General features: G+C 40.0%; 1 long non-coding RNA gene across 2 annotated transcripts in view; it reads left to right on the forward strand.

Moving 5' to 3' along the window:
* LOC309830367 overlaps positions 1–22,950 on the forward strand; it is a 119,515-nt gene that overhangs the window by 15,809 nt on the left and 80,756 nt on the right. The gene's annotated exons all lie outside the window — the stretch shown is intronic.

Genomic DNA, 22,950 nt, shown 5'->3' on the forward strand with positions numbered 1-22,950 from the left:
ATAATTGTCAGGGTTGGGTTTCTTTCTTTCTTTCTTTCTTCCTTCCTTCTTTCCTTCCTTCCTTCCTTTCTTTCTTTCTCTCTTTTGCTTAGTTTTTGATATATCTATCATTAATTCACCTCCAAACTCACTGCCAGAGCATAAATTCCTTTCAATAGTTCATCAGTAGTTCAAACCTTTTTCTTTTCTTTTCTTTTCTTTCCTTTCCTTCCTTCCTCCTCTTTACACCCCCCTCCCTCAAGCGCTCCCCCGACTCTTCTCTCTCTCTCTCTCTCTCTCTCTCACACACACGCACACACACACTTTCTGTCTTGATGCATCCCTCCTGGAGCCCTGTATCTTCCTGCTCCAATCAGAGATCCTGATTGCTCCCTAGGCTGCTGCCTTTAGCTGTCATTCTGGGTCTTTCATTATCATCCTTCTGGGATTCCCTTTACCTCATTCCTGTGATCAATCCCCTATCTCTTGTTTCTTGGATTTCATATATTCTTCTTTCCTAATTTACTTTCTTTTGGGGGATCACATTTTTAGTAGCTTCCTGAGAAAAGGCACTTGGGAGGTAAATATTCTGAGACGTTGTGTGCCAGTTATCAATTACTGCCTCTCGGCTCCATTGTCCTTCTTTATGGAAGTAGAGGTGGACCTTGTGAACATGTCTCCTTTTCCAGCAGTGTTAGGTTCGGTCAATAACCAGGTTCTGGAAAGACACTGCAAGGCATGGCAGAGGAAAGGGCTTCTCCTCCTAGGTCCCACGTGTAGCTGCCAACAGGTGTGCAGGGAACTCAGTGGCTCTTGCCCTCCAACAAGTTTCTCCACTCACCTCCAGTGAGTTCCTCCAGTTCTCTAACAAGTGACTTCTAGTGAGCCACCTCCCGCTTGCTCCAGTGGGTGGTCTCCTGCACACTGGCTGCAGTTCACCCCACCCCAGTGGGCAGCTTCCTGTGGACCAGCTGTGGCCCACGGTACCCTAGTGAATATCTCCACCAACTAATGGGTCTCACCAGCGCCCTCTATGATGAGGTCTGAATCTCAGCCTTAGGGAGAGGAGGCTCTTCTGAGTTTATTCCTTCCTTGGTTTGGGGTACTCTGCCTCAGCCCTAGAAGAAGTAACTGCAGCCTACACCTGGTACTCCTGTATGCTTTAGGGTTCTATTTCAAGGGATCTATTTTTCTTTTTTTTTAAATTGAAGTATAGTTGATTTACAGTGCTGTTAGTTTCAGGTGTACAGCACAGTGATTCAGTTATATATATATATATATATATACATATATATATATTCTTTTTCCAATTCTTTTCCCATATAGGTTATTACAAAATATTCAGTATAGTTCCCTGTGCTATACAGTTGGTCCTTGTTGGTTATTTATTTTACATATAGCAATGTATATATGTTAATCCCAAACTCCTAATTTATCCCTCCTCCCCTAGGGTTCTTTCTTTTCTTTTCTTTTCTTTTTTGTGTATTTTTTGTGTTTTTTTACCACATTTATTAGTTAAGTATCTTGTACTAATTAATAATTCTTCATAATAAATTTTCCTTGTTCCAGTCAGAATACCAACTTGGCACATCTAAAAATGTCTTTATCCTCTTATTTGATTACTTGGTTAGGTAGAGAATTCTGGGTTGAAAATAATTTTCCTTAGAATTTTGAATACTGTTACATTTTTTCTACTTTCCATTGTTATTATGGAGAAGTTTGATGCTCTTCAGCTTCCTCATCTCTTGTATAGGATAGTTTGAAAAATCTGTGGAAGCTTTTAGGATCTTATCTTTATTACCAGGGTTCTGAAATTTTATGACATATCATGGCATGGGAGGGTGTAGGGCATAATCCGAAAACTCATGTCATTGAGTTCTAGGACATTCTCTTGGATTATTTCTATAATAACACCCTCCTCTTCATTTTCTCTACTCATTATTTCCGGAATACCTATTACATGGATTATTGGTTAGTCCAGACTGGTCCTCTAATTTTCCCTCTCTTATTCCACCTCTGCCTTTTTTTTCGTTCTGTGAGAGTAATTCAGCTCTATCTCACAATCTGTCTCCGCTATTGTGTGTCTTACTTAAGGACTGAGGCACTAAGAAACTGTATTCAAGCCCTTGCGTGAGTGGTGATGATGCTTCTGGAATGGTGATCTTCATCACAGGGTGACTGGGGTGGACAGTGTCATAAGTATCCTCTGCAGTCGGTATCTGTGAGTCTCTCGGGTTGGTCAATTTTCCCAGAGAAGAATCTTTCCATTTTCTGCTTGTGGGTATCAGCCTGAATGCCAGCATTCTTGGGCATCAGATTAAAGAAAGGCAATGAGATTCTCACCTTTCATATGCAGACTTTCATTACCAGCAGTGTATCCCTGTCTTTGGCTTCCTGATGTCCCATGTCCTGAGCCACCTGGTGCAGCTCCTTCAGAGATTAAACCAGTCTTCTACTGGGATGTTGAAAAGGTAGTCACTATGTGAGGTAGAAGAAGGGATCTGAGAGCTTTATTTCCTACACAGATTTACCCTGTCCTGTTTTTAGCCCCACCTGACCAGCACTTTGAGGTATATGATACCCATAATTTCTGAGCCTTTTTGAGGTTCTGTGGAGTTCATTGTTTTGATTCTGTGTAACCCTACTTTGTCTCGCTGCTGGTTTAAATTTCAGCATTCTTTTATCTAATAAGTCATTTACCACTCATCTATTTACTTTCCAAATTCTAACATGTTATGCTGTCATATCCTTTCTCTTTCTCATGGCCTTTCTTGGTTTATGTCTTTTAGGAAATCTATTTCATGTCGTGAGGTTCTGGAAGGAAGTGGAGGTAAATATCTGTGCTTAATCTGTCATGTATGATCAGAAGTCTCTTTTGCTTCTTAAAGCTCCATTCTAGGACTTCTCTGGTGGCACAGTGATTAAAAATCCGCCTGCCAATGCAGGGGACATGGGTTCGAGCCCTGGTCCGGGAAGATCCTACATGCCACAGAGCAACTAAGCCCGTGCACCGCAACTACTGACCCTGCACTCTAGAGCCCATTAGCCACAACGACTGAAACCCACATGCCTAGAGCCCGTAGTCCGCAACAAGAGAAGCCACTGCAATGAGAAGTCCACGCCACAACTAAAGCCCGCACGCAGCAACAAAGACCCAACGCAGCCAAACATAAATAAATAAAATAAATAAATTTATTTTTAAAAAAGCTTCATTCTAAGAGATATGGAATAGGAAAAAATTTCTCCCATTAGGCCTCTGGGTTGACCTAGATGAAAAGGCCACATTTTCTAAATGCAAAGCTTACTACTGGGAGAACAGAAAATTTGAATCAGGATATCCTACATGAATATAGACCTTTCAGACCGCAAGCATCAACATTTCCAGCATATTAGAAATTTACTAAATTAATAGATTAAAAAATACATTCAAGATTAATAGATTAAAAATATAATCAAGATGGCCAAAATTAAAAGCAGTCTATACATTCCACGATAACATGCTTCTTGATATGAATGGACTGGATAATCTATCCCAAATCTCAAAAGATAATTGGAAGCAGAAAGTTATGCCCTTCATGTATCTAAATTGGTTTGCAACCTAAATTATTTATAAAAGAGAAAATTAACTAATTAATTTCTTTCTTTCTTAATATTCTCCATGTTTAGAGATTTTCTATCGTCACTTCTCTAAAATTTCAGAGAAAGAGAGAAAGGGGTTTGGTAGAGATGAGCAGAGGGGAACAGGTTACAAGCTGTAGTAGGTGACCACTTGGACCTCTATATTCATTCATCAGCAAATTTATACTCATCAGCCACCAGAAATGTGTGAAAACAATGTATGAAAATGTCTGCCTCTCCTCACTCTCACCGATAATCTAAAATAATTTAAAATTCCTTGATTCTTTGTATTTAAAATGTTTTTTTCCTCTGTACATTAGTAATAGATATAATAATTTTGAAGAATTTAAACCAATGTAGTCTTAAATTTCTTTTAAAAATGTGAAGCTCACTGGATGATGTCTTCACTCACTGAATCAGTATTTCATTGTTTTAGAGAGAGGGCAGATACCAGCTAGAAAAACAAAGTTATTGTTCAGTTCTGACTGCCATTTTTTTTTTTTTTTTTTTTTTTTTTTTTGCATCTGAATAAGAGAAAAGTCTTAAAAGCCAGGCTTGGTTTAGAGAGAAAATGTCAAGCCTTCCCTTTACTTACCAAAACCAAAGCTCAAAGATCTGAACATAAAGTTCTGCATAAGAGAACTTGGAATATGAAATAAAGCAACACCTCCTTGCCTGGAGAGGAAATGGATGGCATTTCCAGCTGAAGGATGGAGTGGGTGGAAGGAGGAAGATTCAGAAGGCGCAAGATTAGGGTGGAGAAACCAGGAGATTCCTGAGAAAGGATCCAGCAATCATACTCCTGTGCTTAAGGGTGAGGGTGTGCATGTGAGATCAGAGAAACTTCAGATGGATTGAGGGAGACTCTGGTAATATCTAAGCTTGCACTTTATGCTATGAAGGATAAGGCTTAATCTATTCCCACTTGAGAATAAATAAGGAACACCATCTGCAAATAAGTGACACCTTGCAACTTGGTCTTCTATTCACAAACTGCTATTTTAATAATAATAATAGGTAATTATAAAAGCTCTTTTTATGGGTTGGACACTGTGCTAAGTATGCTACATGGATTATCTCATTGTTGTTTCACAGTAGTCCTAAAAGAGACACTATTTCACTGAGGGGCAGTGGAGTTTAAAGATAAGTACCTTGCCCACGATGACTTGTTAGTAAGTGGTGGAAACAAGATAGGGACCAAGCTCTGGCTCTCCAAGCTCTGAATCCCTCTGCAGTGCAGCCTCTCTCCTGTGCCCCTCCTCTTCCCTTCCACCCTCCCAAAAAGGCTTTCTGCTCTCCTCAACCTCTCCCCAAACAAAAGAGTCTACGCTCTATAACCACCCATATTAGTTCAGAGTTTGACTAACTGCAGTGTACTTGAGACTCATTCACACTAAACTGTTACCTCAAACAGACACTTAGTTATTTTTTAACTTTATTGAGGTATCTTCTACATATTGTAAAACTCACTCATTGTAAGTGTCCAATTCAGCAATTTTTAGTAAGCTTACTGAGCTGTGCAACCAGCCCTATAATCCAGTTTTAGAATATTTTCTTCACCACCTCAAATTCTCTTATGTCCATTTACAGTATATCCCTGTAGTCACCCTCAACCCCAGACAACCACTAATCTACTTTCTGTCTCTATAGATTTGCCTCTTCAAGACATTTCATATAAATGAAAGCATACAGTATGTGGTCTTCTGTGTTTAGCTTCTTTTACTTAGCATAGCATTTTTGAGATGCTGTGGTAGGCATCAACTCATTCTCTTTTATCACGGAATAGTATTCCATTCTGTGGATATACTGCATTTTGCTTATGTGTTCGCTAGACCTTCACTGGACATTTGGGTTGTTTCCAATTTTTGGCTATTATGAATAATGCTGCTGTGAACACTCGCATGCTGGCCTTTGTGCAGACATATGTTTCCATGTCCCTTGAATAGGTATCTAGGAGTAGAATTGCTGGGTCATATGGTAAGTTTATGGTTAACTTTTTAAGAAACAGCTAGTTGCATTTTAAGCCTCATCTCTGTGAATTTCAAGTCTTTTCCCTCAATTAAAGGAATTTCAACCATCAGTAAGCAATGGGAACTCTGACTTCATTCTCTCTCTTTTTAAAATAATTTTAGGGGCTTCCCTGGTGGCGCAGTGGTTGAGAATCTGCCTGCCGATGCAGGGGACATGGGTTCGTGCCCCAGTCCGGGAAGATCCCACATGCCGTGGAGCGGCTGGGCCCGTGAGCCATGGCCGCTGAGCCTGCACGTCCGGAGCCTGTGCTCCACAATGGGAGAGGCCACAGCAGTGAGAGGCCCGTGTACCGCAAAATAATAATAATAATAATAATTTTAAAAACACATTTATTTATTTATTTTTGGCTGTGTTAGGTCTTCATTGCTGTGTGCGGGCCTTCTCCAGCTGTGGTGAGCAGGGGCCACTCTTCGCCGCGATGCATGGGCTTCTCATTGCGGTGGCTTCTCTTGTTGCAGAGCACGGGCTCTAGGCATGCAGGTCTCAGTAGTCGTATGTGGGCTCAGCAGCTGTGGCTCAGGGGCTCTAGAGCGTAGGCTCAGTAGTTCTGGTGCACGGGCCCCATTGCTCTGCAGCATCTAGGATCTTCCCGGACCAGGGCACGAACTCGTGTCCCCTGCATTGGCAGGCGGATTCTTAACCACTGTGCCACCAGGGAAGTCCCTGACTTCATTCTTCTTTTTTTTTTTTTTTAAGGTTTTCAAAATAACATTTATTTCTTAAAAGTTAACATGTGCATAATAGGAAACCAAAGAACACAAGAAGCCTGACTTCATTCTTTAAGGATGCTTTGCAGAGTGCCCCGGGCCCTCACTGAAGACAGCCGTGGCTCCCTGTGCCACACAGCTCCTCCCTACTTGGGGTCAACTGTTGAAGGCTCCTGAGGTCAAGCCTCGTTGTCATGGGGACTGCAGAGATCTCCTGCAAGGGCTGGTGCTCTACAAGAGATCCACCAGGAAGTCTTTTCCTTCTAGACAAACTGGCAGTCTACAGACTGAATTCAGCCTACAGATATGTATTGTTGGCCTACACAAATTTTTAAAAATTAGAGTGTTTCTAGATTGGTCATACATTCTCCACTTTACCTGCATTTCTTATCACTTCCCCTTGACTTACACAAGAACAAAGTTGGAGGACTCACACTATCTGATTTCAAGACCCGCCATCAAGCTATAGTAGTCAAGACTGTGGTATTTGGTGAAAGAATGGACATATGGATAAATGGAATGGAACAGAGAGTCCAGAAATAGACCCGCTTTCTGCAGTCAATTGATATTTGACAGAGATGCCAAGGCAACTTAATACAGAAAAGACAGTCTTTTTAAGAAACAGCGCTAGAAATTCGACAGCCATATGCAAAAAAAAACCCCACAAAAACTAAACAAAACAAAACTAAATACCTCTGCTCTTCAAAAACACTGTTAAGAGAATGAAAAGAAAGTCACAGACTGAGATAAAATATTTGCAAAACACTTACCTCCTAAAGGACTGGTAACCACATTACAAACATAAAGAACTTTAAAACACAATAATAAAAAAACCAAACAACCCAATGTGAAAATGGGCGAAGTGTTTAAACATATACCACACCAAAGAATACATACAGATGGCAAATAAGTACATGAAAAGATGCTCAACACTACCGGTCATTAGGGAAATGCAAATTCACATCACAGTGTGTTACCGTTACACATCTAATAGGTGTGTAACATAGGTAGTGGCTAACATTAAAAACCAAAATAAAAACTTCTTTTGATAACAAATACTGACAAGGATGCAAAGCACCTTGACCTTTCGTACATTGCTAGTGGGAATGAGAAATGTTAACAAGCATTGTGGACAACAGTTTGACAGTTAATAAACTGTTAATAAAGTTAAGCATATACTTCCTGTAAGATTCAGAAGTCCCACTCCAAGGTACTTACCCAAGAGACATAGAAACTTATGTTCACACACACAAAATTGTGTATGAATGCTTATAGCTGTTTTATTTATAATCGCCCCAAACTGGGAACAAACCAAATGCTCGTCCACTGGAAATGGGTACGGAAACTGGTACACCCACACTGTGGAAGAGTATTCAGCCATTAAAAGGAACCGACTGCAGATAAACAGGACAACATGAGTGAATCTCAAATGCATTACGCTAAGTGAAGGAAACCAGCCTCAAAAGGTTTAACACTGTACAAGTCCATTTATGTGAGGTTCTTAAAAAGGCAAAACACAGAAAAAAGATTAGTGCACTGGTGGGTTGAACTTGGGGGAAGAGGTTGAATAGAAAGAAGCATGAGGACACTTCTGGGGAGAGGGAGATGCTCTGTGTCTTGGGTGTGGTGGTGGTGATGGACTGTGAATGTTTGTCAAAACTCACAGGACTGTACACTGTACACTAAACATGATGAATTCTCCTGCATGTAAATTATTCGGCAATGAACCTGAACGCAATATAGGACTACTTTCAACTTTAGCATTTATAAGATAGTAACCTGATGGTTCCAGGTAACCTTACCATATGGAGAAAGTCTCTCTCTTTTTTGGATTAATTATTAAGTCTTCAATATGAGAAGATGAAGGTTACCAAAGTTAGCTTGTATAAAAGATGCTTACAATTGTTGAGTATCTCTCTAGCATGAATCTAAATAACGCTTTTCCATTCATATTTATAGGCATGCTCACATTTTTACGTCCCTAATATAGCTGTTAAGAATGTGAAATCTTCCCAGTTTCCACTTCAGCCATGAGCATTTTTCATTAGCGTTTTCTGGTGTGCAAGCAGTATAAATTTTGTTGCGTCACTTTACACCTTTTGTTATTTCTGACTGCACCATTTGCAAATCACGTTTAATTTTGTTTGCCCAGAAGAGCAACGAAATGCTCTACATATATAAATGTTTTTGCTATTCACCCTTCACACTCTTATAGTAACATAAGAGCCTTAATGCACTTCTGTCCTCTGAGGAAGCTTGTGGTAAAACAGGAGAAACATTATGAATAATTAAAAATATGATATTTACTCCAGGAGGAAGATGAATCTTTGAAAAAAATCTCTGCCAGCAGAAAGCCTCACAATCAGGTACCATATCCTGATAAATAAATTGCTAGTCTTTTCAGGTGTCAAGGTATTTCACAGTCAGATACTAATGAGATAAAGATGCTCAGCTTGATCATTGGGGGAGAAGAATAAGGATTGAGTTGCTTCTTGTTAATTCTTATCATTCTTCATTATTAGCTAACAAATAGGTACCAGATGCTTACCTATGTGCCCAAACTAGAGTTATAAAAAGATAAGGGGGATTCTAGGTTGAAGAATTAATTCTGAGAGATTCCATTTCAAAATATTCAGAACTTAGGATATTAATTTTTCTTCATTATAGAGATCTGATGTCTTTTGTGTGATTGGCCAATGGCCCCATTATTCTTTTGTATATTATTACAGAAAAATCTCACTTTTCTCTAGGTAAGGAACACGATCAATTGAAGAAAAAAGTATTCTGTTAGTCAACCTGGCCAATAAATGGATACAGTAATTGGCTTGAACTCAATAGATTTGGGATCCAGCTGCACTGTGACATTAACCAGCTGTGTGGCTTTGGACAAGTGACTTCACCTATCTGGGTCCTTAGTTTTCTTATCTGTACAATGATGCAGTTGAATTTGATAATCTCTAAAATCAACTATTGTTCTAAAATTATTGCTGATTCTGCATTCAATGTCAATATTCAAATTGTTTGAATATGATGTATAAGCCTATATTAAATACAATTAAGTCCTTGATAATTCAGAATGCATTTCAAAACAATGCAAACTTTAGAGTTGTCATTATGAACGCCTAGCAAAATTCTGGTTAAATAGAAGTTTCAGACTAATGAAAATACTTATTAGATTGGCTTTTGCAAGCATTTTACACAAATATAAAATTCTAATTGTAATGAGAAATTTACCCTCATTTCAATAAAACAAAGCCAAAATTTGAAATTAACCAGGAAAGAAAGGGATATAAATCCTCTATACATGGGTTGAGGAAGTTCACATATAACATTCTGACAATTATCAGCCAGTCCAAACTCTCTCACTAGTGTGAAAGGCAGATTATCAGCTAGTGTTTTTGAAAAAATTCATACAAGAGAGAACTTTCTTTTTTAAAAAAAAAGTATGTATTTTTTGGCTGCATCGGGTCTTAGTTGTGGCGCACAGGCTTAGTTGCCCCGCAGAATGTGGGATCTTAGTTCCCCGAACCGGCGCCCCCTGCACTGCAAGATGTATTCTTAAGCACTGGACCACCAGGGAAGTCCCAGAGAGAACTTCCTGATGGGCTCTAGGTAGGCATCTGCAATGCATTCTATGTGGATTTTATTATAATTGACTGATTTAGAAGCCAACATATTAATTTAAAAAAGGATACAGTTGGGCTTCCCTGGTGGCGCAGCGGTTGAGAGTCTGCCTGCCGATGCAGGGGACACGGGTTCGTGCCCCGGTCCGGGAAAGTCCCACATGCTGCAGAGCGGCTGGGCCCGTGAGCCATGGCCGCTGAGCCTGCGCGTCCGGAGGCTGCGCGTCCGGAGCCTGTGCTCCGCAGAGGGAGAGGCCGCAACAGTGAGAAGCCCACGTACCGCAAAAAAACAAACAAAAAAAACAGTTAACCTCTTTTAATATGATTATGTGAACTGAAATCTGTGATTCTGTAAAGACCAGGTTGAAATTCACATCTCTTTCCCTCATTTCTTCCTTCATTCCAGCCTTCCTTCACTAAACCTGTATTGAATGGTTATCATACCAGACTCTGTAGCTGTGAGATAACTCAAAAACATATAAAACAAAAATCCCTGACCTTAAGGAAGGTCACAATCTATCAGGCAAAACATATTTTGATAATTATAAAGTGATGTGACAATTTAGTGATAGAAATATGTATATAGGCTGTGAGGGGAGAATTTACTTACCTTGGCACTGTCTCACACACACACACACACACACACACACACACACATATTTGTGTGACATGACCATTCCACATCAAATTTTAAAGAAAAACTTTGAACCACTCTGAAGCATTTTCAGAGCACTAGGTTTACACACAAATAACACCATTCTCATTGGTTGTTTTATTTATTTATTTATTTATTTATGGTTGCGTTGGGTCTTCGTTGCAGCACGCCATCTTTCTCTAGTGGCAGTGAGTGGGAGCTACTCTTCATTGCAATGTGCGGGCTTCTTACTGCGATGGCTTCTCTCGTTGCCGGGCTCTAGGTGCACGGGCTTCAGTAGTGGTGGCGTGCGGGCTCAGTAGTTGTGGCTCGCGGGCTCTAGAGCACAGGCTCAGTAGTTGTGGCACACGGGCTTCGTTACTCCGCGGCATGTGGGATCTTCCCGGACCAGGGATCGAACCTGTGTCCCCTGCATTGGCAGGCAGGGAAGTCCCCATTCTCATTGTTTTTGAAAGCAGATACAAGAGTCCCTACTTAAAAAAAAATTACTATACTTCTGTAGTCGCTATCAGTAGGAGAAATCAGAAGTAATAAAACCACATTTAAAAACAATCTTAGATGGAATGGCCATCTTGTTTTGGTGAAAATGAAGAGAGGCAGGCATTTTTCATATATTTCTGGCTAGGAGTAAAAACTGGTGCAACCTTTCTGGAGGGCAATATGGCACGATTTATCAGAAGGTGTAAAAGTGTACATACCTACTTCCAGCAAATTTATCCTAAGAAAATAACTGAGTATGAAAGCAAAGATTCAGCTCTAAGTGCACACACATTTAGGATTGTTATGTCATTTTGTTGAATTGACCCTTCTATCAGTATGTAATGTCCAGCTTTATTTCTAAAGACTGTGGGAGAAATCAGATTCTCAGTGGAGGGATACAAATAAATCAATTCCTGTTGTAAGAAGTGGAAACCTGGAAAAATATGTTCTTTAACTTACAGTTAAAAACAGTTGCATGGATTCTGCTCGAGCCAGAGCAGGTACCTGTTAGTGATAACGTATATTTGTAGAAATAGCTTCCTATTATCAAAAGTCTGAGAGGCATGACTTCTAATTAGTCACAAAACAAAAGTAAACTTTACACATTGTTCATAATCCTATTAAGGGTTTATTGTTTCTGTAAAATTCGCATGACTTGTTATCCCATTGGATAAATTTTATTGCCTTCCTATGGCTTTGTGCTTTTTCTTAATATCATTTTAGAACACCCCTTTGAGTTTATATTATAGCATTTAAAAATGATTAGAACTAAATAACTAAGCAGAATGCCAAACACAAAATAGAGAAACTAAGCTACATTGCCTTCTTTAGACCAACTCTTCCCTACCCAATTATCCAGATATTTTGATGAGAATTAATTGAATTCAAGCTTGTGCTGACACCTTGTGTCTAAATATATTTGAGCGACGTTTTGCCAAGTTAAAAGAATACGAATATGAAAACTAATGTATAGCTGTATCTGCTTCACCATTTCAATGGTCTGCATTTTTCTTAATTATAGTCAATCACCCATTTCACTTTCCACTTGCTATTTTTTGGGGGGGGGTGCTGCATTGGGTCTTCATTGCTGTGCGTGGGCTGTCTCTAGTTGCAGTGAGTGGGGGCTACTCTTTGTTGTGGTGCGCGGGCTTCTCACTGCAGTGGCTTCTCTTGTTGCAGAGCACCGGCTCTAGGTGCGCAGGCTTCAGTATTTGTGGCTTGAGGGCTCAGTAGTTGTGGCTCATAGGCTCTAGAGTGCAGGCTCAGTAGTTGTGGTGCACAGCATGCTTAGTTGCTCTGCGCCATGTGGGATCTGCCCCGGCCAGGGATCGAACTGTGTCCCCTGCATTGGCAGGCAGATTCTTAAACACTGCACCACCAGGGAAGTCCCCATTTGCTATTATTTGACATTGCAATATATACAAATGTTCATATTCCAAGTAATGAAATCACGTTACAAAAGTAGATCTCTTTCAAACAAAGATGGCTGCAAATTCTCTGCTGTTCTTTCCATTAACAGGTGGAATCTAATTTCACTCCCATTAAATCTGGGCTGGCTATAGTGATTTGCTTGACAGATACAATGTTGCAAAAGTGACCTTCAAGGACCTTTGAGGCTATGTCATGAGAAGCCTTGCAGCTTCCTTCTGGGCCACAGTACACTCATTCTTGGAGCTCTGAGCTACCACTTTTAAAGGTCTGACTACCTTGATGCCGCAACGCTGTAAATGCCCAAGCCAGCTCCTACTCTGTTATAGTTTCCAGCCATTCAAGTCCTACCTGCTGAGGCCTCAGACATCCGGAGTAGAGATTAACCCTCCCCACTGTTCTGTGTCTGAATTCCAACCCACGGATTCATGAGCAAAACAAATGATTGTTATCTTGAGTAGCTGCACAGCGTTGATAACTGAAACAGAATTTGGTGCCAAGAATGGGTTGCTTGTAACATTGGTTTGGGACTGGGTGGTGTGTGGAAACTGGAAGGGCCTCAGGAAACTCTTCGTAAGGCCTTGAAGGATGATGAGGAAAATGTTATCAGAGGCGGGAGGAAAGGACACACGCGTTCTGTCCTGGTAGAACAGTTAGCCAAACTGTTGCCTGTGGTAATGTGGGAAAGAGAGATCGTGAGCATCTGGCTGTATAGATCTCCAGGCAGAATCCTCAAAGTGCTACTTGGCTTTTCCTAGTTACTTATTATAAAATACGAGAAGTGAAGGAAAAAATTAAAGATGGAACTGTTCAATTTTTGAGAATCTAGAGGACCTATTAAGGTGTCAGGACATTTTTTGGTTTTTTAGTATGAACTCAATACATATTTATTGAATATTTGAATAATAGTATGATTTTCAACTCACTTGGAAAATGTCTTCTTTTTTTTAACATCTTTATTGGAGTATAATTGCTTTACAATTGTATGTTAGTTTGTGCTTTGTAACAAAGTGAATCAGCTATACATATACATATATCCCCATATCTCCTCCTTCTTGCGTCTCCCTCTCACCCTCCCTTATCCCACCCCTCTAGGTGGTACAAAGCACCAAGCTGATTTCCCTGTGCTATGTGGCTGCTTCCCACTAGCTATTTTACATTTGGTAGTATGTATAAGTCCATGCCACTCTCTCACTTCGTCCCAGCTTACCCTTCCTCCTCCCCAAGTCCTCAAGTCCATTGTCTACATCTGCGTCTTTATTCCTATCCTGCCCCTAGGTTCTTCAGAACCATTTTTTTTTTAGATTCCGTATATATGTGTTAGCATACTGTATTTGTTTTTCTCTTTCTGACTTACTTCACTCTGAATGACAGACTCTAGGTCCATCTACCTCACTACAAATAACTCAATTTCATTTCTTTTTATGGCTGAGTAATATTCCATTGTATATATGTGCCACATCTTCTTTATCCATTCATCTGTCGATGGACACTTAGGTTGCTTCCATGTCCTGGCTACGGTAAATAGAGCTGCAATGAACACTGTGGTATATGACTCTTTTTGAATTATGGTTTTCTCAGGATATATGCCCAGTAGTGGGATTGCTGGGTCGTATGGTAGTTCTATTTTTAGTTTTGTAAGGAACCTCCATACTGTTCTCCATAGTGGCTGTATCAATTTACATTCCCACCAACAGTGCAAGAGGGTTCCCTTTTCTCCACACCCTCCCCAGCATTTACTGTTTGTAGATTTTTTGATGATGGCCATTCTGACTGGTGTGAGATGATACCTCCTTGTAGTTATGATTTGCATTTCCCTAATGACTAGTGATGTTGAGCATCCTTTCATGTGTTTGTTGGCAATCTGTCTGGCTTCTTTGGAGAAATGTCTATTTAGGTCTTCTGCTCATTTTTGGATTCGGTTGTTTGTTTTTTGGATATTGAGCTTCATGAGCTGCTTGTAAATTTTGGAGATTAGTCCTTTGTCAGTTGATTCACTTGCAAATATTTTCTCCCATTCTGAGGGTTGTCTTTTTGTCTTGTTTATGGTTTCCTTTGTTGTGCAAAAGCTTTTAAATTTCATTAGGTCCCATTTGTTTATTTTTGTTTTTATTTCCATTTCTCTAGGAGGTGGGTCAAAAAGGATCTTGCTGTGATTTATGTCATAGAGTGTTCTGCCAGTGTTTTCCTCTAAGAGTTTGATAGTGTCTGGCCTTACATTTAGGTCTTTAATCCATTTTGAGTTTATTTTTGTGTATGGTGTTAGGGAGTGTTCTAATTTCATTCTTTTACATGTATCTGTCCAGTTTTCCCGCCACCATTTATTGAAGAGGCTGTCTTATCTCCATTGTATATTCTTGCCTCCTTTATCAGAGATAAGGTGACCATTTGTGTGTGGGTTTATCTGTGGGCTTTCTATCCTGTTCCATTGATCTATATTTCTGTTTTTGTGCCAGTACCATACTGTCTGGATTACTGTAGCTTTGTAGTATGGTCTGAAGTCAGGGAGCCTGATTCCTCTAGCTCCATTTTTCTTTCTCAAGATCGCTTTGGCTATTCGGGGTCTTTTGTGTTTCCATACAAATTGTGAAATTTTTTGCTCTAGTTCTGTGAAAAATGCCATTGGTAGTTTGACAGGGATTGCCTTGAATCTGTAGATAGCTTTGGGTAGTATAGTCATTTTCACAATGCTGATTCTTCCAATCCAAGAACATGGTATATCTCTCCAACTTTTTTATCAGCTTTATTTTCTTTCATCAGTGTCTTATAATTTTATGCATACAGCTCTTTTGTCTCCTTAGGTAAGTTTATTCCTAGGTATTTTATTCTTTTTGTTGCGATGGTAAATGGGAGTGTTTCCTTAATTTCTCTTTCAGATTTTTTCATCATTAGTGTATAGGAATGTAAGAGATTTCTGTGCATTAATTTTTATTCTGCTACTTTACAAAATTCATTGATTAGCTCTAGTAATAATTTTCTGGTTGCATCTTTAGGATTCTCTGTGTATAGTATCATGTATAGTTGCAGGTTTGTAGTTCCCGTTGTTTTTGGTGTCTGCCCCCAGTGGCTAAGGTTGGTTCAGTGGGTTGTGTAGACTTCCTGGTGGAGGGGACTGGTGCCTGTGTTCTGGTGGATGAGGCTGGATCTTGTCTTTCTGGTGGGCAGAACCACATCTGGTGGTATGTTTTGGTGTGTCTGTGACCTTATTATGATTTTAGGCAGCCTCTCTGCTAATGGGTGGGGTTGTGTTGCTGTCTTCCTAGTTGTTTGGCGTAAGGTGTCCAGTACTGTATCTTGCTGGTCATTGAGTGGACCTGGGTCTTAGCCTTGAGGTGGAGATCTCTGGGAGTGCTTTTGCCATTTGATATTACGTGGAACCGGGAGGTCTCTGGTGGACCAGTGTTCTGAACTCAGCTCTCTCACCTCAGATGCACAGACCTGACACCTGGCCAGAAGACCCTGTCAGACCAAGACCCTGTCAGCCACATGGCTCAGAAGAAAAGGGAGAAAAAAGAAAGAAAGAAAGTAAAAAATAATAAAATAAAATAAAGTTATTAAAAAATTATTAAAAATTAAAAAGCCATTAAAAAAAAAGAAAGAACAACCAAACCAATAAACAAATCCAACAATGATAACAAGCACTAAAAACTATACAAAACAAACAAAAAGATGGACAGACAGAACCCTAGGACAAATGGTAAAAGCAAAGCTATGCAGACAAACTCACACAAAGAAGCATACATATACACACCCACAGAAAGAGAAAAAAGAAAAAAATATATATCTTTTGGGAAGTCTGAGGTCTTCTGCCAGCATTCAGTCGGTGTTCTGTAGGAGTTGTTCCACATGTAGATGTATTTCTGATGTATTTGTGGGGAGGAAGGTGATCTCCACGTCCTATTCCTCTGCCACCTTGAAGGTCTCCCATTTTTGGGTTTGAAATAAAACTGTGTTATCCCCAGATTCTTTCAGCAAAAGTTCTCAGTGTAAGAAATGGCTTCAGGGAAGATGAACTCTTGATATGGATTTGGATGGATTTCACAATTATTGTGAACCAGTGACTATTAGGAGCCTTTTATTCCAAACTTCTCTGTTTTGAATGGCAGTGTTAACTGTAGTTACCTTACAGCAGATAACTTGTATCTTTATTTCCCAAGTCTTCAGATTCATACGAACTGTATTTAAGGAATGGCACCCAGGTGCTTCATCCTGATTTACACGATGAGACGCTGGACTTTGGGTCAGTGCTGAAATGGGATGAGAGTTTTGGGAGCCTTGGGAGGGGGTAAGTGTATTTTGCATGTACAATGATTGTAAATATTGTGGCCAGAGGACAAACTATGGGAGATTGAAGATGGCTATGAATTCCTTACTACTGCCTCCACTGAGAGGCGGAGTCTAGTTCCTTCTTCTTGAATCTAGCCTGGTCCTAGAGACTCACTTGACTGATAGAATGTGGCGGAAGTGATGTTCTGGGACCTTTTGAGGCTAGGTCATAAGAAGACTTGCAGCTTCCTCCCAGGCCTCTTAATGACACTTGTCTTGGAGCCCTGACTGCCACATAAGAAGTCTGAAAACGCAGAGGCTGTCATGCTTTGAGGATGCTCAAGCTAGCCATGTGGACAGGCTGTGTGCAGAGAGAGAGACGAGGGGTGGGGGAGGTCATGGGAGCTCCCAACTTTGGGGTCATCCCAGCTAAGACCTTCAGACATCATGGAGCACAGATGAGCCATTCCCTCTGTGCCTTGTCCCAATTCCTGACCACAGACTTATGAGCAAGATAAATGATTTTTTTGTTATAAGGCATTAAATTCGGGAGCTGTTTTTTATTTAACAATGATTAAGACATCCCCCTTTGCTCTTAGGGGTGCCACAGCCATTTCCTGGGATCCAGACTTGGTCTGGTCCTACCTCAGTTCATCAGAAATGTTATTTTATTCTTAAGCCTCATTGGATGGCAGTTACATTCTTGCCGCTTCCCCTCTCAAGGGGATGCCTCAGTCCATGCGTAAATCAATGGATGCAAAGCACGTCAGTGGAAGTTAAGCTGACTGAATCTACACTTTAGTACCTATGAAGTTGGCTCAATTCCAAAAAGATGCTAGTCGTGACAAGGGTTAAAGAGAAGTTCCTGCCCAAATAAAATGTCCTGCTAGAAACAAACATATTTAATGAACACATAACTGGACTGAAACATTTTGAAAACAATATTCAATGTCTAACAAATATAGTTTAGTTCTACAATAAACATTAAAGCCAGTTAACATTTTCTAGACCTCCAGAGAACACACATTCATTCAAAGCCTGAAGATGCTTGAGAGTAAACTCTGCACCTGAAATTTTTCCAGGTGACATCAGGGTTTGGCCTCACATTCAGGCTACTTCAGAAGAAACATTTAAAGTGTTTTCAGAGGAAGGAACCAGAAAGGGTAATTCTCCCAAGTTGAGAGGAATTGATGCATAGATCCAGTCAAGGGTTACGCCGTTGGCCCTAGAGGTAAATCTAATTGATCTTCGGGGTTGTCTCGGTATGCATCTATGAGGCCTGAAAATCTGTATTTTTAACACTTCTCCCTCCCCAGGTGATTCTCAAGCACATGGAAGCCTGAGGCCCACTGATTTAAGAACTGTGATGCCTGAGGTTTTTTCCTATGCCCCCCGTCTACCACCTGACCTCCCAAATGCCCTTTGAGACATTTCACTCTGTTGCTGTCAAAGAGAGACCCATTTAGAACAAAATCAAATGCAAGGAGAGAATCAGAAATACCTTTATGGGGAACAAAGTGATTAGATTTGTAGTGACAATGAGCAGGTAGATGACCATCCACTAATGGGTTTCAAGAAATAAAGACTAAAAAGCCTTGGATGGTCCAAACAATTTTTCTTTCTTTTCTCTGCCTCAAGCGCTAGGCACGTGTCTCTAGTTTCTAGTGCATTTGGCATTATTTCAGTGAGCATTTCATTTTCATACCATGAACCCCAATTTGACATCTTGAAATATAGCCCTGTAACTCACATATTATTTCACCCAAGGGTTTTTATGGAAGATAACTTCTTCACTTAATATTAATATTGCTGCATTCAGAGCCCCAGTCAATCCAATTTGGCAGGTATTTTATTTCAAAACTATCGTATAGAGCAATTTCCCCTTCAAGAAATTTTACTCTGTTGCTGTCAAAGACAGATCCATTTAGAACAAAATCAAAATCAAAATGAAGGAGGGAATCAGAAATTATTGGGAGCAAAATGATTGTGTTTGTAGTGGCAATGAGAAGGCAATGACAAACCTCCACTAACAGTTTTCAAGAAATACAGACTCAGGGCTTCCCTGGTGGCGCAGTGGTTGAGAGTCCACCTGCCGATGTAGGGGACATGGGTTCGTGCCCCGGTCCGGGAAGATCCCACATGCCGCTGAGCCTGCGCGTCCAGAGCCTGTGCTCCGCAACGGGAGAGGCCGCAGCAGTGAGAGGCCTGCGTACTGCCAAAAAAAAAAAAAAAAAAAAAAAAAAGAAATACAGACTCAAAAACCTTGAATATACCTTGAATAATATGAATAACCAAATTCATTTTCACCTTTTAAGGTTTCCTATAGCCTACCAGTACAGTGTTAAAGAAGGTTTATTATCTATCACCTATCATCTATCTATCTATCTTTAATAATGATTCAAAAGAACAAATTTTATTTTAATTTTTTTTAAAAAAAGAACATAAGTGGGACTTCCCTGGTGGTCCAGTGGCTAAGACTCAATGCTCCCAATGCAGGGGGCCCAGGTTCAATCCCTGGTTAGGGAACTAGATCCCACATGCTGCAACTAAGAGTTCGCATGCGGCAACTAAAGATGCCATGTGCTGCAACTAAAAAAAGATCCCTCATGCAGCAAGGAGGATCCCGCATGCCTCAACAAAGATCCTGCGTGCCACACTGCTGAATTAATAAATAAATATTAAAAAAAATAAAAATAAAAAAGAACATAAGCAAGGAAGTTTCCTTTGCATTCGAAGGCTGACATTAAGATTTATGTAGTAAAATCAGTACTTACATATTACTAATTAGTATGGCTAATGTTTAAGTTTACTTTTGGCTTATAGAACAATTCAATTAATTAATCAAGATACTACAATGACTCAAAATAACATTGATGCAAATTATACTTTCAAACATCTTATTATCCTTTAAGAAGTATTTCAAGTCCTACCATCTCCATAAGGCTCTCTCTCCTTGTTCTCAATGACAAAGTAAAGTCAGTTGAAGAATCAGCATCATATGACTTGGAAAAATTAGGTTGATGCTTAAATCTAGGAGAGAAAGCTGAGGAGCTGTAGCAACCCTCCTAAAGATGGCTCACATAATGTAAATAGAAGAAAAATCTGTCAGTTCCTCTAAAGTCATACTTAAACTATTTTCTAAAACAGTATTACCCCCTGAATCTATGACTATATTTGCAAATCTGATACTCTAAAGGTTGGGTGTTTCCTTCCTTCCGCAATTAGAATAGAGCAACAGTAAATGGCGGTGAGGTCTTGGTAAGAGTTACATGGTCCCAAGTGAAGGCTGTCATTCCAAGCATGCTTATTTGACATGTGAAGATGCAAATTTTTCTTTTAAAATCTGTTTTTAAAGAAATTTTATTGGAGGATAGTTGATTTACAATGTTGTGCTAGTTTCAGGTGTTTTAAAAGTTGAACTTGTAACTATTACTAACATGATTTAAACTGTTATACCTACACAGCAAGTATGTAGAGAAAGACACTCAAGTAAAACCTGCTAATTTTCACTAGAACATATTAATCACTTTTGAGTAAGAATTTTTTTTTTATTACTCATTCTGCTTCTCTTACTTTTAAGTCAAAAGTCCTGTTCAGGGTGACTGCAATGATCCAGAATATCTGTAGCCACCCCAAGCATGTCTCTTCCTGTGCTTATTTTTCTTCTGTAGCCCTATGCCTAGAGTACTCTCCATGTGTTGAGTGTCTCAAATATAGCAGAAAGGATTATATATTAAATACTTCTCAGGGGGCTTCCCTGGAGGCGCAGTGGTTGAGAATCTGCCTGCTAATGCAGGGGACACGGGTTCGAGCCCTGGTCTGGGAAGATCCCACATGCCGTGGAGCAAGTAGGCCCGTGAGCCACAACTACTGAGCCTGCGCGTCTGGAGCCTGTGCGCCGCAACAAGAGAGGCCGCGATAGTGAGAGGCCCGCGCACCGCGATGAACAGTGGCCCCCGCTCGCCACAACTAGAGAAAGCCCTCGCACAGAAATGAAGACCCAACACAGCCATAAATAAATAAATAAATAAATAAATAAATAAATAAATAAATAAATAAATTAGAAAGCCAAGCATTTGAAGCCCTTAAAAAAAAAAAAAATTACTTCTCAGGGATTCCCTAAAAGCCTGCCTCAGTTATGTCTTCCTTTGGATACAGAATTGAGCAAGAGATCCTACAACCAACTTTTAAAAAGCTACCTCTTGGAAGAATTAAGCATACAATTAGATTGTTACATACTCTTGGGCTATATTCACAGAAAGTATATATTAGTTGATTTTCTTCATGGAAATGTGCTAGTGGGAAAGAAAAATTAAGCATGCTAATAATTAACCATATCAAAGGTCTCATAAAATTATTCGCAGGTTTTGGGGAGCTTGGGAAATTAACTAGTCTGCCCCTTGCCAGCAAAATTTAATTCTCTTCTTGATAGTGGTAATCTAACCATTGTAATTGATAGTCGGAGTAGACAATGCATTCGATTACACATATAAACAATCTATTTTAAAGGGTTGAGTTAGAATTTGTTCAAACAGTTAGACTGTTCAAACAGTCTTTCCAATATTTTTGTTCAAAATATTTAAAAAACTCTTTGGGTATTTGAAAGCCTCCACGATATTCTTCCCAATACCTCAGTTATAGTTCCTTGAAAATGGGTTTGATCTTCAGAAATATAAAAATATCCTTTGGGACCTAGACTTGTGAATGAGATAAAGTTAAAACCGTAAGTTAAAGCTAAGTAATATCCCTGAACAGTAGTGTGGCAGATTTTATTTCCCAAAGATGGCTGCCACCTCATATTATATCTCCCATATTCCCTCCATTCTCACCTGGATAGACCTGTGTCACTGTGTCAACCCACAGAGAATGGAGGAAGTGACACTATGTGGCTTCCGAGGCTAGGTCATACAAATGCCACACACTTCTGCCAGTTCTCTTGGGACACTAGTTCTTGGAACCCAGACACTATGGTGCTAGGAAACAAGAAGAATTCATGCGTAAGTGTCCTAGCTGACAGCTCATTATCGACTGAAAAGAAATCGAAGAAAATGTTATTGGGCATTGGGGAAAAATACCTTTTTTTTATAGTGGTGGAGAGTTGTCCCCAAAGTCACCTACAGTAATATGGAAAAGAGGAAATGCACCCAATGCAATCAATAATCTAGTTAAGGAGATTTGCAGGCCAAGTGTGAAACTGCCACTTGACCTCTCACTGGCTCTGGATTAGAAGAGAGATAAGAGAAACGGTTAAACTTAGAAGAACCCAGGAATTGCTGGGTGCAAAAATTAAACTTTCTCATTTTCAGCCTCTCCAGATGGTAAATGACACTCAAATTAAGAAATGGCTTCTAGGAAATCAGTGGTGCTGCAGAAAAATGTGGTCTAAATATGAAGCCAAGGACATGACTGGAAATTTCTTTGTTAAGATCTCAGAAAGACAAGATGGTGTTTTATGGACCTTTTCAAATGGACAAAAAATCCTTCTAAAGATCTTGAGGGTGTTGTCAAGCAGCAGCCCCACAGAGGTTCCTAGGTAGAAAAGGGCTTTTCTTTAAAGCCCTTCTACATTTAATGGCAAAGGAAGGACAACTCAGAGGGCAGAACTCTTTTTGAACAGCAGGGTTTGGAGTGGCTATCCTCTGCCTGAACCATCATTGTAGGGAGAGTCTATGTTGAGTATAAAACTTATTTCTTTAGTTCATAGTTCTTCAGAACTCTACTCAAGGAGCTGAATTCAAGGAACTGCCCCCAAGGAGCCTCAACCACACTTAGACCTGAATGACGTGACATGATGATATCTTGGACCATCAGTGAATACCATAATGGTTAGAGGCTTAGGGCTCTTGTGGGAGGGGTTGAATATACATTGTATGTGGGAGGGATGTGAACTCTTGTGGCCAGAAGGGAGACTGTGGCAGATAGCATTATCCAAAGATGGCTATCATAATATGTTCTATCCCACACATCTTACAGTGTGACATTGACACTTATGAGTCATGAAGTCTATGTGCTATTCCATTGAACCTAGATAGAACTTTATGACTGTGATGGCCAATAGAGTATAAAGAAAGCTATGCTCTGTGATTTCTGAAACTAGGTCATAAAAATGCCACACTCCTGCCTTGTTCTCTTGGGATGCATGTTCTTGGAGCCCAGCTGCCAG

Source organism: Grampus griseus (assembly GCF_964374135.1).
Source record: "Grampus griseus genome assembly, chromosome: 1".
NCBI classification, from domain to species: Eukaryota; Metazoa; Chordata; class Mammalia; order Artiodactyla; family Delphinidae; genus Grampus; species Grampus griseus.